This window comes from Salvia miltiorrhiza, chromosome 8 (assembly GCF_028751815.1).
Source record: "Salvia miltiorrhiza cultivar Shanhuang (shh) chromosome 8, IMPLAD_Smil_shh, whole genome shotgun sequence".
Lineage (NCBI taxonomy): Eukaryota > Viridiplantae > Streptophyta > Magnoliopsida > Lamiales > Lamiaceae > Salvia > Salvia miltiorrhiza.
In genome coordinates, this window is record NC_080394.1 from 34,871,790 (window position 1) to 34,883,627 (window position 11,838).

Here is an 11,838-nt window from a genome sequence, read left to right on the forward strand (position 1 = left end):
ATTGTTTTGTACTTTGCTCGAGATATGGGATCGAAAACAAAAATATCATATTCATGTACATAGATTGCCTCGTGTTAATTATAAGGGTATTTTGTGAATAACAATTGTAATTATGGTTAAGGTAGAGAGAGAGAGAGATAGTGCATGGATGCATGCATGCCATTGTTTTATACTTTGCTTGCTTTTTAGATGAGTAATTAAATGAGTTAACATTGCTGCTGCACGTATCAAGCTCCCTTCTCTTTCACACTTAACCATTCTTTCTCTTCGACTGCAACTGCATTTAATGATTGTGGTCACACTTACCCTGCGCCCGCTCCCAATTACTTCCAACTTAAAACCCTTCAAATTAATATTAACAATAACACTCAAACTAAGTGAATTACTTGTCCACTATATAACTACTATTTAAATTTAGTCTAAATATGAGAATCTATCCACATTGATAATATGTCTTATAAAATTATCCACCCATATAATATGTCTTATAAAATTATTCAAAGCACAATTGATGTTGATAGGTGGGCATTGAATTTTGCGAAAATTCTTACACTTTTCTAATTACACAAATACAATTGTGTAAGAAAAGTAGTTAAAAATTGTTCAAAATCTGAGAAAATGGCAATAAAGGCTAACTCATGTCACTTTCATTCACTACAACAAAAATTATATATTGAGACACTTATTTAGAGGCATTTTTTATTAGTGTTAATAGGCAAAAATGCCCTTTTCTTATAAACACTTGTAAAAATGCCCTTTTTCATAAGTGAAAAAGGGCATTTTTACAAGTGTTTATAAGAAAAGGGCATTTTTGCAAATGCCTCTTTTTATTAAGTGTCTCTAAATAATTTTTTGGGACAATTGTTAGTACTAAATAACTATAGGGACATATAATATTAAAACTCAGTAATTAAAATTTTCAGGAAACAATCGCGCGCCTCTTATTCTTATTTCGTTCTATCTTTTGGCGGACTCCTTCTTCCTCAACCATCGCTCAAACTATTCCAAGTTCCCTATCATTCATTGTCTCTCTCCTGCGACATCCAAATACTCAAAAACTGAAATCCATTGCGCCTCACACTATGGCCGCCGCTGCGCCGTAGTCATTGTCGAGTTGCTGTTGCGCCTTCCTCATCGTCAAGCCGCTGCTGCGCCGCCGACGTCCTGTTTTCTGCTTTCAATCGCCGATGTGCCTTCTGCCCATAACCTAGGCATCGATTTTGCTCATCGTGCGGCGCTGCCACCAGTGTTCTCGCCCCAATCGAAGAAGCCTAGGTTTTAATACATTATTGTAGCCGAACAAGGGAATCAAAATTCTAAACAAATTCATCTCATTGTTCTGTAATTCCAGGTATTGCTTTGGATTTTTTCCTTTTAGAAATTGAAAGCTTGGTTAATTGATGCTCGATTAAATATTGAAGTGCATGATTCAAGTTAGTCGTCCTGGTGTAGCAGCGGTAGCCGTTTCTATAAACCCCTCCTCCAACCGGACCACCGCATCTGTTGGCCAGCTACCTCCGTCCACCGACTTCGACCCATCTACCACTGTCCACTACCGCCGACTACACTCCAAAAATCCCCCATTCCAGTCGCTGCCGACATCCATCAGCCAGCCACAAATAGTGGGTAAACGATATAGGGGATTCATAATTAATGGATTTAGGTTCCATGTGAAAGAATATGAGACACGAAGAAGAACTCAAAATAGTGGTCTTGTAGTTACTGCACAAACTAGTAGTTTTGCTAGTAGAAGTGACAATAATCCCATTGTCGGTGATGTGACATACTATGGGGTATTGAAAGACATACTTGAACTTGAATATTTTATGGGTAGAAAAATAGTGGTGTTCGATTGTGATTGGGTGTCCACAAGATCAGCACAAAAAAAAGATGAGTATGGCTTCACGCTAGTTAATTTTGCTCGATTAACTCAACATGATGAACCATTTATATTGGCCTCACAAGTAGAACAAGTTTTCTACGTTGAAGATCCAATTGAAAAATGGTGGCATGTTGTTGTAAAGACAAAGGCGAGAGATATGTTTGATATGGATCCTATTTTGAGCATAGATGCCAATGCACTTCATCAAACTGGTGTTTTTGATCAGCAAGTTCAAGATGAAGTTGAAACCATTAGTTTGGTTAGAGACGATGTAGAAGGAATTATAGTTTGAGGTATGATATGACTTCGAGGCTATGATATAGTTGTATTTTAAAACAATTATTGTGATAGTTCTAATTTATTTTTTTTCTTATCTGACTTCAACAGCAGGCGTGCAGTCACAAAGCTCTGTTTTGAATGAAAATCTGTGAAGGAAGTTCACAAGATGTATACTCGACATTTGGTTGGCAAATGCAAACAGACATACTGGCAACATTTTGATTTAGAAAGATGCTTAGCGTCAAATTATTCTTATCCCAATTGATCATGGATACTGCATGCCTGAGAATGTAAGTATACTTTTGCTCTTCAATTTTTATTTAATAATGTTGAATTATGAAAAGCCTGGTGTTTATTTAAGTGTTGGCGCCAAGCTTTATCCTAATATCATTGAGTACAAGATCAAAATACCATTTTATTTAAGTGTATGGTAAAAGCATGGAATAGATCATGTTTGCTGGATTCATTATCTTTCACAGTTGATCATAATTAATTTGAAGCATATGTTCTCATGTTTATAAGCATTCTTTCAATTTGATCGTAGCAAAAAATATATGCTGATTTCTCTGGCTGGGTTACTCAAACGAAGTTTGATGCCATTACCAAATTTGATGTGGTAAATTCTGTTAGACAGGGAACAATCATGATGAGTCTCATTTTATCATACATTTGCTGATTTGTGGTTGAATTACTCAAACAAAGTTTGACGTCTTTTACCAAATTTAATGTGTTAAATTCTGTTAGACATGGAACAATGACGTGTCTGATTTTATCATATATTTTTTCATCATCAATCTTTAATATTTGAGCATCTTATTTTTATTTTATTTTGTCTTGAACTGCAATCATCATGAAGATGAATAACATTATAATGATTAGGAGTGTAATTTAGTTAAAGGTGTACTTGGTTTTGGTCCCATTTATGTCTTTCGAGTTTTTAAACTATGGGAATTTATGTTATGCTTTAATTATTTTAACATTTATGTTATCTGGTTGTAACATATTATTCTATTTTCTCTATTCAGATGGCTTTGGATGAAGATGAAAATTGATGCAGGAACAAGATCAGAGGACCTTAATGGAGGTGTTATTTTTGCATTTGGTTTGTTATAGAAGATAATAAACTTTGTGACTATTTAATTTTTCTTGTTGATGTTGGACATGAATAATAGGGCTTTTCAATTATATTGAGTTGTCATTTGGATTGTTTAGTTATTGAAATGTAGATGATAATATTTATTGATATATCAAAAGAATATATTATGATTGTATTTGTACAGTAAGTGCTTTTATATCTTAAGACACATATAAGTGTCCTATAATATTAATCTCGAGGCATAAAATAAATTATGAGGCTACATATCTTGTGTCTCAATACTTAAGCAAAAGACACAAATAAGTGCCCCGTAACATTTTTTTGGGGACATAAAATAAATTTTGAGCTTACACGTTTTTTGTCCCGATACTTGATCAAAAGACACATATAAGTGCCCCATAATATTAATCTAGGGACATAAAATTAATTTTGACGGTGCACATTTTGTGTCCCGATATTTAAGCAAAAGACACAAATAAGTGTCCCATAACATTAATTTGGGGACATAAAACGAATTTTAAGATACACATTTTGTGTCCCAATAGTTAAGCAAATGACACAAAAAAGTGCCCCAATATACAAATAAGTGCCCCAATATTTCTTTTGAAGGCACAAATAAATATCCCTATAAACTTAACAATAGGATTCGAAATATTTTAAAGGACACTTTTATGTGCCTCTAAAAATCAATCTTGGGGCATATTAAATTGTCGGGTAATCTATTGATATCGAGGCACATAAAAAGTGCCCCCAACCCTATTGGGACACGATACCTGGAGGCACATGTATTAAGTGCCCCGAAAATAAGAAGTGCCCCAATAGATCACATATTGGGGCACTTTTTGGTGTCCGGAAAGCCATTTTTTGTAGTAGTGATTACTGTAGGTTTCAAAATTTTGAAAAAATGAGGGCATGCTTGTGTGTTATAAAATATCAATACGAATGCAAAAAAATTCATATTTATGTTTGTGTGAAAATTCATGCGCGGCTTCTGTAGACGGCTAGGGTTTTTCGAAGGCTTTTGTGTCCGTTAGCTTTTGAATTTTTTATGTTCACAATATATATAAATATGAATTTTTTTGCATTCGTATTGATATTTTATAACATATGCATCGTTATTTTTATAAATTTTAAGTTTCATTTTTTTATAGTACAAAAAGTACACATAGATGTGAAACATGAGATAGAGTGAATCTGCCAAAATTTGTATTATAGTGGGGTAATAATACTCACTTTATGTATGATTTGATTGCACATAAAATAATAGAGTCACACATAAAATTATAAAATTGCACATAAAATAATAGAAAATTATCAATTAAAAATGCCCAACCTCATATATTCTGAACCAATATAATATTATCTAGCTAACAACAAAATAAGCCGCCCAAAAACTATTAGCCGGTGTCACTAGCCGCGTGTAAATTCACCGGCGACTAGTGATTCTAGTGAACGATTTTTGGGCGGCTTGTTGGTCTGTTAGATAGGAAATATTTTTTTGTTTCACAATATATATAATTGTGTAATTTTTTGCATTGTCATTAATGTTTCAATATAACATTCGTATCCTTATTTTGTATTTGTATTTTTTTGTTAATTTTTCAGTAAAAAAAGTATATGCCGACATGAAATATAAGAGAAGATGACTCTGCAAAAATTTGGACTATAGTGAGGCTTTAATGCTCACTTTATGCATGCATTCCATTGCACATGAAATAATAGATTGAATTGTATTAAATGAACAATACATTTCACGTGAATTTGTACTAAGGAATCTAATATTAGTCCTTATAAGGCTACATTTGTGAATGAGAAAACACAAATTTAAATACTCATAGATTCGTGAGTTTAGAGAAGAAATTGAAGAATAGAAACCCTAAAGATTTGAGAAGTGATTTTTTGCGAGAGGTGGTGCAATTTGTGTTGAATTTCTGCCGCAAAAGGTGATTCTCTCCTATTCTTCGTATAATTTATAGTTCGCATGTTTGATTATATGTTGGTTTTAATGAAAAGAGCATGTTTTACATTATATTTATGAAATAAGTTATTATTTTAATAATAAAAGCATTTTATGGAGATATTAAACTTGTTTCTAGTTGAATAGAACGTACTTAACACGAAAATGAAACAAGTCGCCCAAAACACATTAGCCGGCGACAATAGCCGCCGACCACAAGGTCAGCGGCTAGTGCCGGGCGGCTTGTTCAATTTTTGTGCTTATTGTGATGTGTTTAGGCGGTTATGCATATTCTAAGACTATATTTTATATGGTTTTATAGATGGAATTCGTGAGATACGTATATGTGAGATACAACGGAGCCGTCAATGGTATATACTATGTTGGCAGGGATACAGAGGTCCTTCCCCTCGTCAACGAAACTGTTATGAGTCTGATGTACAACATCAACAATATTATGATGACGCATTCGTTGAGCCCGAACTACCAATTGTATTATTTGGCGACCAATCGATTTGGCAGGGAGACGAAATGTGGCTTGACCACCGACGATGATGTGGAAAGCTTGTTGGCAACTGCCGAATATCCCATGGTGTACGTTGAGCACATCAACGGTTCGGTTGAAGAAGCGTACATTCCTACTTTTGATTTTTCCCATCCTTCGAGACACGAGTATGAAACACAATCCAGTCAATATGAGACGCCGTATCATGATACGCAGTATCATAATACGCCGTATCATGGTCGCCAGAGCTCGCCTTCAACACAATACTTTTCATGGGATGGGCAACCGGTGGACGAATCCGCATGGAATCAAACGGAAAGACTTAATGAAATGTGTGGGAGATTCAACCAGGTGTGGACAGATGAAGAACCTGAGGACGAAGCCGAAGAACTTGAAGACGAAGCCGAAGAACCTGAGGATGATTCTAATGGAGATGATGAATAATGCGATCCTGGTGAAACACCTCACCTATCTCGGTGTAGCGGATGTTGAATTTACGCCAACTGAGGTTCTCTATTGGATTCTGGACAATGTTCGTCCTCTCAAACCAGAAAGCCACGTCAAGCAGCCTACTAAAAAGGCACTGCAGCGGCTTCAGATCGATCAGCTAGGTCTGGCATGATTGCGGCAACGTCTTGAACCACTGTGAGTCGAAGACGTCACAGTTACCCGTGAGCATATCCACTCTACAGGTAATGAAACGGCCGCCTATAAATATAGGCATAATGACCTGCACACGCAAATACAATTGGTGAACACTCCATTGATCAACAGCTTCGAAAGCATTTATAATGTAGGCATATATGAGTACCTATGTGGCATTCATTCAATCATTCTGAATTGATGAGGTTTCCTTGCCATACACTGCATATAAGCGGACGGGATGCAGGATCCAGTTACGATAAGACATGTCGCTTTGCAAAATCCTTGCTTCTTTCTTCGAGGAGAACAGTGCATAAGCAGCCTGCATGAGGATCTTGAATTCTTTTCTCAAATATGTCTGTTGTGAAAAAAAATATTATATTAATGGAATATTTGATTATAAGCGCATAATATTTTAATGCTTACAAAGAATTCCGTATCCAATATGACAGTGGTCGTGTCATCAACCCCATCTAACAAGTCAGCACGCGCCACCAACCTATGCCTCAACGTCATCATGTACATATCAACAACCTGCACATATTTTAATATTAGTATTAAGTAAAAAAATGATTAAATGTACGAACTGCTTCAGAAAATAACCAACCTCGGTCGTGAGGTCAACCTTCGGATTTTGCATCTTGGACCAAAACTCAAACGGGAGTCTATGTTGACTCTCTGCCACCATCACCGTCTTGTAGCGCCGGCGGCCTGCATTCAGCATACGCTCAAATGCGTCAACATACTGCTGCTCGATGGGTTTGGGCTCGACGCTATGTACTGACAAACATGGTTTTCATACCTCAATATTGCATGAATTGTTGTCATTTCCCCCATGAATTGATTGTTAATATGTATTTGTATCCTAATTTTGTGTTTTGTTGAGTTTTAATGTTTGGTGTAGCTTTTGGAGTGATTTCAGGGAAAATCAAAGATAAATTAGAGAATTTTCAAAACATGAAGTTGATGTTCATCTCGAGAGGAATCCGTGAGCGCAAACGGCGACCAAATCGGAGTTCGGACGAGGGAGAGCGGAGCCGAATGAGCGTACTCCGCATAAAGCCCAGGACCCCGCGGCCATGGGCCCGACCGCGGGCCTCTGCTCCAAAGCAGTCCAGAACATTTTTGGCAATCACCCGGGGTCCGAGCCGCGGCTACGAGCTTCCCGGTCGCATTTCCGGCCGCGGTGGTCACCACGACCGCGGGGAAAAGGCGGGGATCCGCCCTTTGGTGGGTCCAGACGCGATTTTGAGCTAAAACACCTCTTTCCCCCTCATTTTTCATATAATTCACCAACCATACACATTCCATGACTCCCAATCCTCCACACTAAAACCCTAGCCTCCATTACTACCTCTAACAACCCATTTTGAAGAGCATTGAAGAGGAGAGAAGGAAGAAGATTGAAGAAAATCCATTAATAGGATTTGTCACCTCTTACTCTCTCTTTCATTTATGAATTTATTAGATTTAGGTATTTTGATTGTAAGCATGATAGGCTAAATCCCCCCCCCCCCCTCCCCATTGATTTGGGGATTAGGCTCATGGATGATGTAATGAATTGATTATTATGCTCAATATTTGTCTTTGATTATGCCTTCTCCATTATCTTTTCAAGCCCTAATTTTATTCATTGTATGAAGTGTTGGCCACTCTTTATGCATTTCTAATTTGTAATTTGAATCAAGAGAGGATAATTGCAATAGATTAGGTGTTTGAAACATATCGACTCAATAAACCGGGAGGTTGAGAGTTGGGTGAGAGTTTATCGATCTTTGTTATGCTTTTGAGAGTTATAGGTTAGAAGTTAACCGGGGACGGTAACTATGACCGTAATCTATCATTTTAGTCGTCCAGGAGGGGGCTAGAACTAGTTGGGAGATCACTCTAGATAATAGGCAATATCAAGACTAATGTTGAGATAATTTGAGATCCTTTACTAATCCATTGATGTCTAGTCCCTAAATCTTCTTAATCATCATTTTAATCCACCTTGTTTGTTTGATTTACTTTGTCTTTGAACTTCTTAGGTAGTTAATTAGATAATCCAACCAATCACCTTTTTGTTTAGTCTAAATAGTCCTAGTACAATGAATTAGGATAATCACTAGAATTAACTACCAGTCCTTGTGGAATACGACCTTGCTTCCCTTATATTGCAACTACACCGTACACTTGCGGCGTAGCAAACATGTACGTATGGTGAATGAAGTGCGGCCGAAGGTCGGCTGCCCATCACGGTGGCTTCTATGCGGTGGTGCAACCTCTGGTGGACAGATACTGAGGGGAACGGCAGCTAGTCCCTCAGAAACTCCCTATATTTCAATTTAAAAATCACAAGTTAAACAGTGCAAACATAAGTTAAATGACAAGTTAATTAATGCAAAGACAACTTACAGGCACCATGTTTTGCCAATACTAGTGGATTTCTGCCGACGAATATTCGGAATCTCTCCACCCTACAATCAAAAAATATGTAGTTGAAGATTAATATTCATAAATTACAGTATCTTAACAAATAAACACGTAGATTATTACATCTATCTCAAATAAGGGTTGTAACTCATATCTGCTGGACTTCAAGAACGTCCACTTCTGGCATCTAGGGTATCTCCCTGCATTACATATGGCCACGACTTTGGCCAAGTCGGGGATAACTTCAAGAGCCCAAACAAATAGGGCCCAAGAAGGACCGTAGAAGTTGTACTTCCCTGTTTTCTCAGGAATTTCTAGGGTAATATTCTTCATCCAGTAATTCAAGGCTTTATACGTGTACCCTCCCCAAGGAAATGTGGAAAACGCCTGCAAGTCATCCACTAAAGCCCAAGTCCAGGGCTCCACGGGTCGTGGCAAATCCACTCTCAAAATGAATGCGTGTAGCACCAACAAGTGGGCCATACGAAGGTACATCCCACCGTCGGGGTCATTCACCTGCTGAGCCATAAATTTATCGTGCAACGCCCCGACTGACATATCTGAAGGTCTGTGCCCTCCTTAAATCGTGTTTGGCGTCAGGATCAAAATACGACGCCCCGAACTATAATCCTGTGACGAGGTTAAAATCTCCCGATGACAAGCAAACCCTTCTCCCATTGATGTAGAACCAGATGGTTTCATCCTCGCTGCCGTCGCCTCTTATCTTAATCTGACGAAAGGCCACATGGTGCAATGCCGTGTTGCAGTTGGGGCCCGGCGCCCAATCCAAAAAGTGACCAAAGCACCCCTGTCGGAATGTGTTTTACAGTACATTACCCCCAATATCATTTAGTTTTAGCACTATTCTCTTTAGGTATTTGGTCTTGTAGTACGTACTAATTGCTGTCTTAGGACGATTGATCGTCTCGGGCCTCCAATAAGGGATAATCTTATATTCCAAAATAAAAAATAGCTCAAATCATTAACCAAACACACATACCATATTAATAATTTCATAACAACTAGCCTAAAAATAGTGGGGGAATTTCAAAAACCAAACTAGCCGTGGAAAATTAAGCTTCTCTCACAACTAGCCGTCGACAATGGCTCGTCGACGGCTAGTGGCGTGAGATGAATAATTTTGGGCGGCGAGTGACATTTTCGGGATTCTCCCATTATTTTATGCATGAACATAACAATACTAATTTTTTTCAAAGTCTAATAGCTTTAAAATATTTAATCAATGTTATGAATTCTAAAAAACCTAAAATAAATACAAATTAATTCATTATTAAATTATAAAGCACGCTAAAAAATATTAAAATTTTTGAAAATCCTAAATAACGAACAAGCTTATGAAATTTGTGTTTTTTGAGCACAAGTCGTCGATTTTCAAGGGGAGGCTGCTTGTGCTAAAAAAACACAAATTTCAGCCGCTTGTTGATTAAATGTTTTTGTTTAATTATAACTAGTATTTCTTCAATTTTTTTCAAAGTTTAATAGCTTTAAAATATTTAATCAATGTTATGAATTCTGAAAAACCTCAAATAAATACAAAATAATTCATTAGTAAATCATAAAGCACGCTAAAAGTAAGTAGAAATTTAAAAAATCCTAAATAACCAACAAGCCGCCGATAATTATGTTTTTAGGGCACGAGCCGCCAACTTTTCTACGGTCCGCGGCTTGTGCTAAAAAAGCATAATTATCGGCGACTTGTTGGTTAAATTCAATTGTTTAAATTTCAGTAATATTTATTTAATTTTATAATTATGAAAAATCTAAAAAATGTTACTCTTATTTTATGCGTAATACAGTAAACGTTATTTTATTACTATCCCTACCAAATTAACATATAAAAGTACCTAAACTAATAAATCCACCAAACTAATATAAAGCTTCATTTAGCTAATTACGAGAATTGTCTGTATACACTAAATAAATCCACCAAAGTAATATCCCTATTCACAAAAATCAAATCCACCAAACTAAAAAATCAAAGAAAGTAAAGTAAAGCCACGGTTCTAAACAAACATGTTTCAACTGCAAATCATTGCCTCAAAAAAAAAGAAGCTAAATTTATACGAATTAACATGCTTAAAATACATAAAATAATGTCAAGGAGATTCGATGCTTACTTGGTTTGAAGAAGAAGCCATGGAGTATGCCTTGAAGCCGCAAATGAATTCTTGAAGCAGCAAAAAATTTGCAAAGGGGCCACTCTTGTATATTGGTTTGAAGCACTCAAAATATAACTTGCAAAATAGATATTGGTCTGAATAAGTGGGGCGGCTCTTGTATATTTAACCTAAAATTTAACTGAAGGCGTGAGCGTGAGAATCTTGTTTGAAACCCCGTGATTTTCAAAAGCCGTGAATTCCTCTTGTTTATTTAGGTCAAAAGACGATGGGGAGCAAAGGCGGGCGGTGAACTCCGGCACAAGGAAGGCGTCCGACGAGATCGATCAAGGCCGCACGCTTTCACGCACAGATCGGTCTCGAGATTTCCGGACATCACCACCACCTCAGTCGTCGTTCCTGTAGTTCTCCAACACACACCTTCGCGAACGAGCAAAGCTGCGCACAGATCCGCACCGGTCGTTGTCACCCCTCGACCAAGGTTCCGACCTCCTCCGTGAGCAGCGTGACCAGCGGAGCAGTTGCAGCAGCCGGCGTGAGCAGATCCGTTGCAGTAGAACAGCAGCAGCAGTCGGCGTCCTCCGTCCAGATCTGCTCCGGTCGTTGACCTTCATCGACGCCTGCATCTGCGCCGGAGGAGCAGCGACAGCCGCTGAGACGCGCTGCCGCCTGTCTCGGAGCTCGCTGCGCGACTTCCGTCTCTCGCCGACACACACCTGCGTGACTGCACCGCGGCTCCCAGGTCAACTCTCTCACGGCCACCGCACCCAGCAACGGCGAAGCCGTCACCTGCCCACCGCAAAGGAAAACCGCCATCCGTTTCGCACAGCGCCGCCCCACCCTTCCGGCTCACCCTTCCGGTGGATGGCCACCAATTCGCCGATCAGCGGTCGAGATAAGGGGGGTCTTAACCTTCCCCCGGTT

The 11,838-nt window shown here is 38.2% G+C and overlaps 1 long non-coding RNA gene across 1 annotated transcript; it reads left to right on the forward strand.

The window, feature by feature from the left end:
• The first annotated feature begins 928 nt into the window (after positions 1 to 928).
• On the forward strand, positions 929 to 3,444 carry LOC130997904 (uncharacterized). The gene is made up of 5 exons (XR_009093249.1): positions 929 to 1,351; positions 1,453 to 1,707; positions 1,912 to 2,175; positions 2,270 to 2,451; positions 3,187 to 3,444. It is a non-coding gene; the product is annotated as an uncharacterized LOC130997904 (long non-coding RNA).
• Positions 3,445 to 11,838: the final 8,394 nt, after the last annotated feature.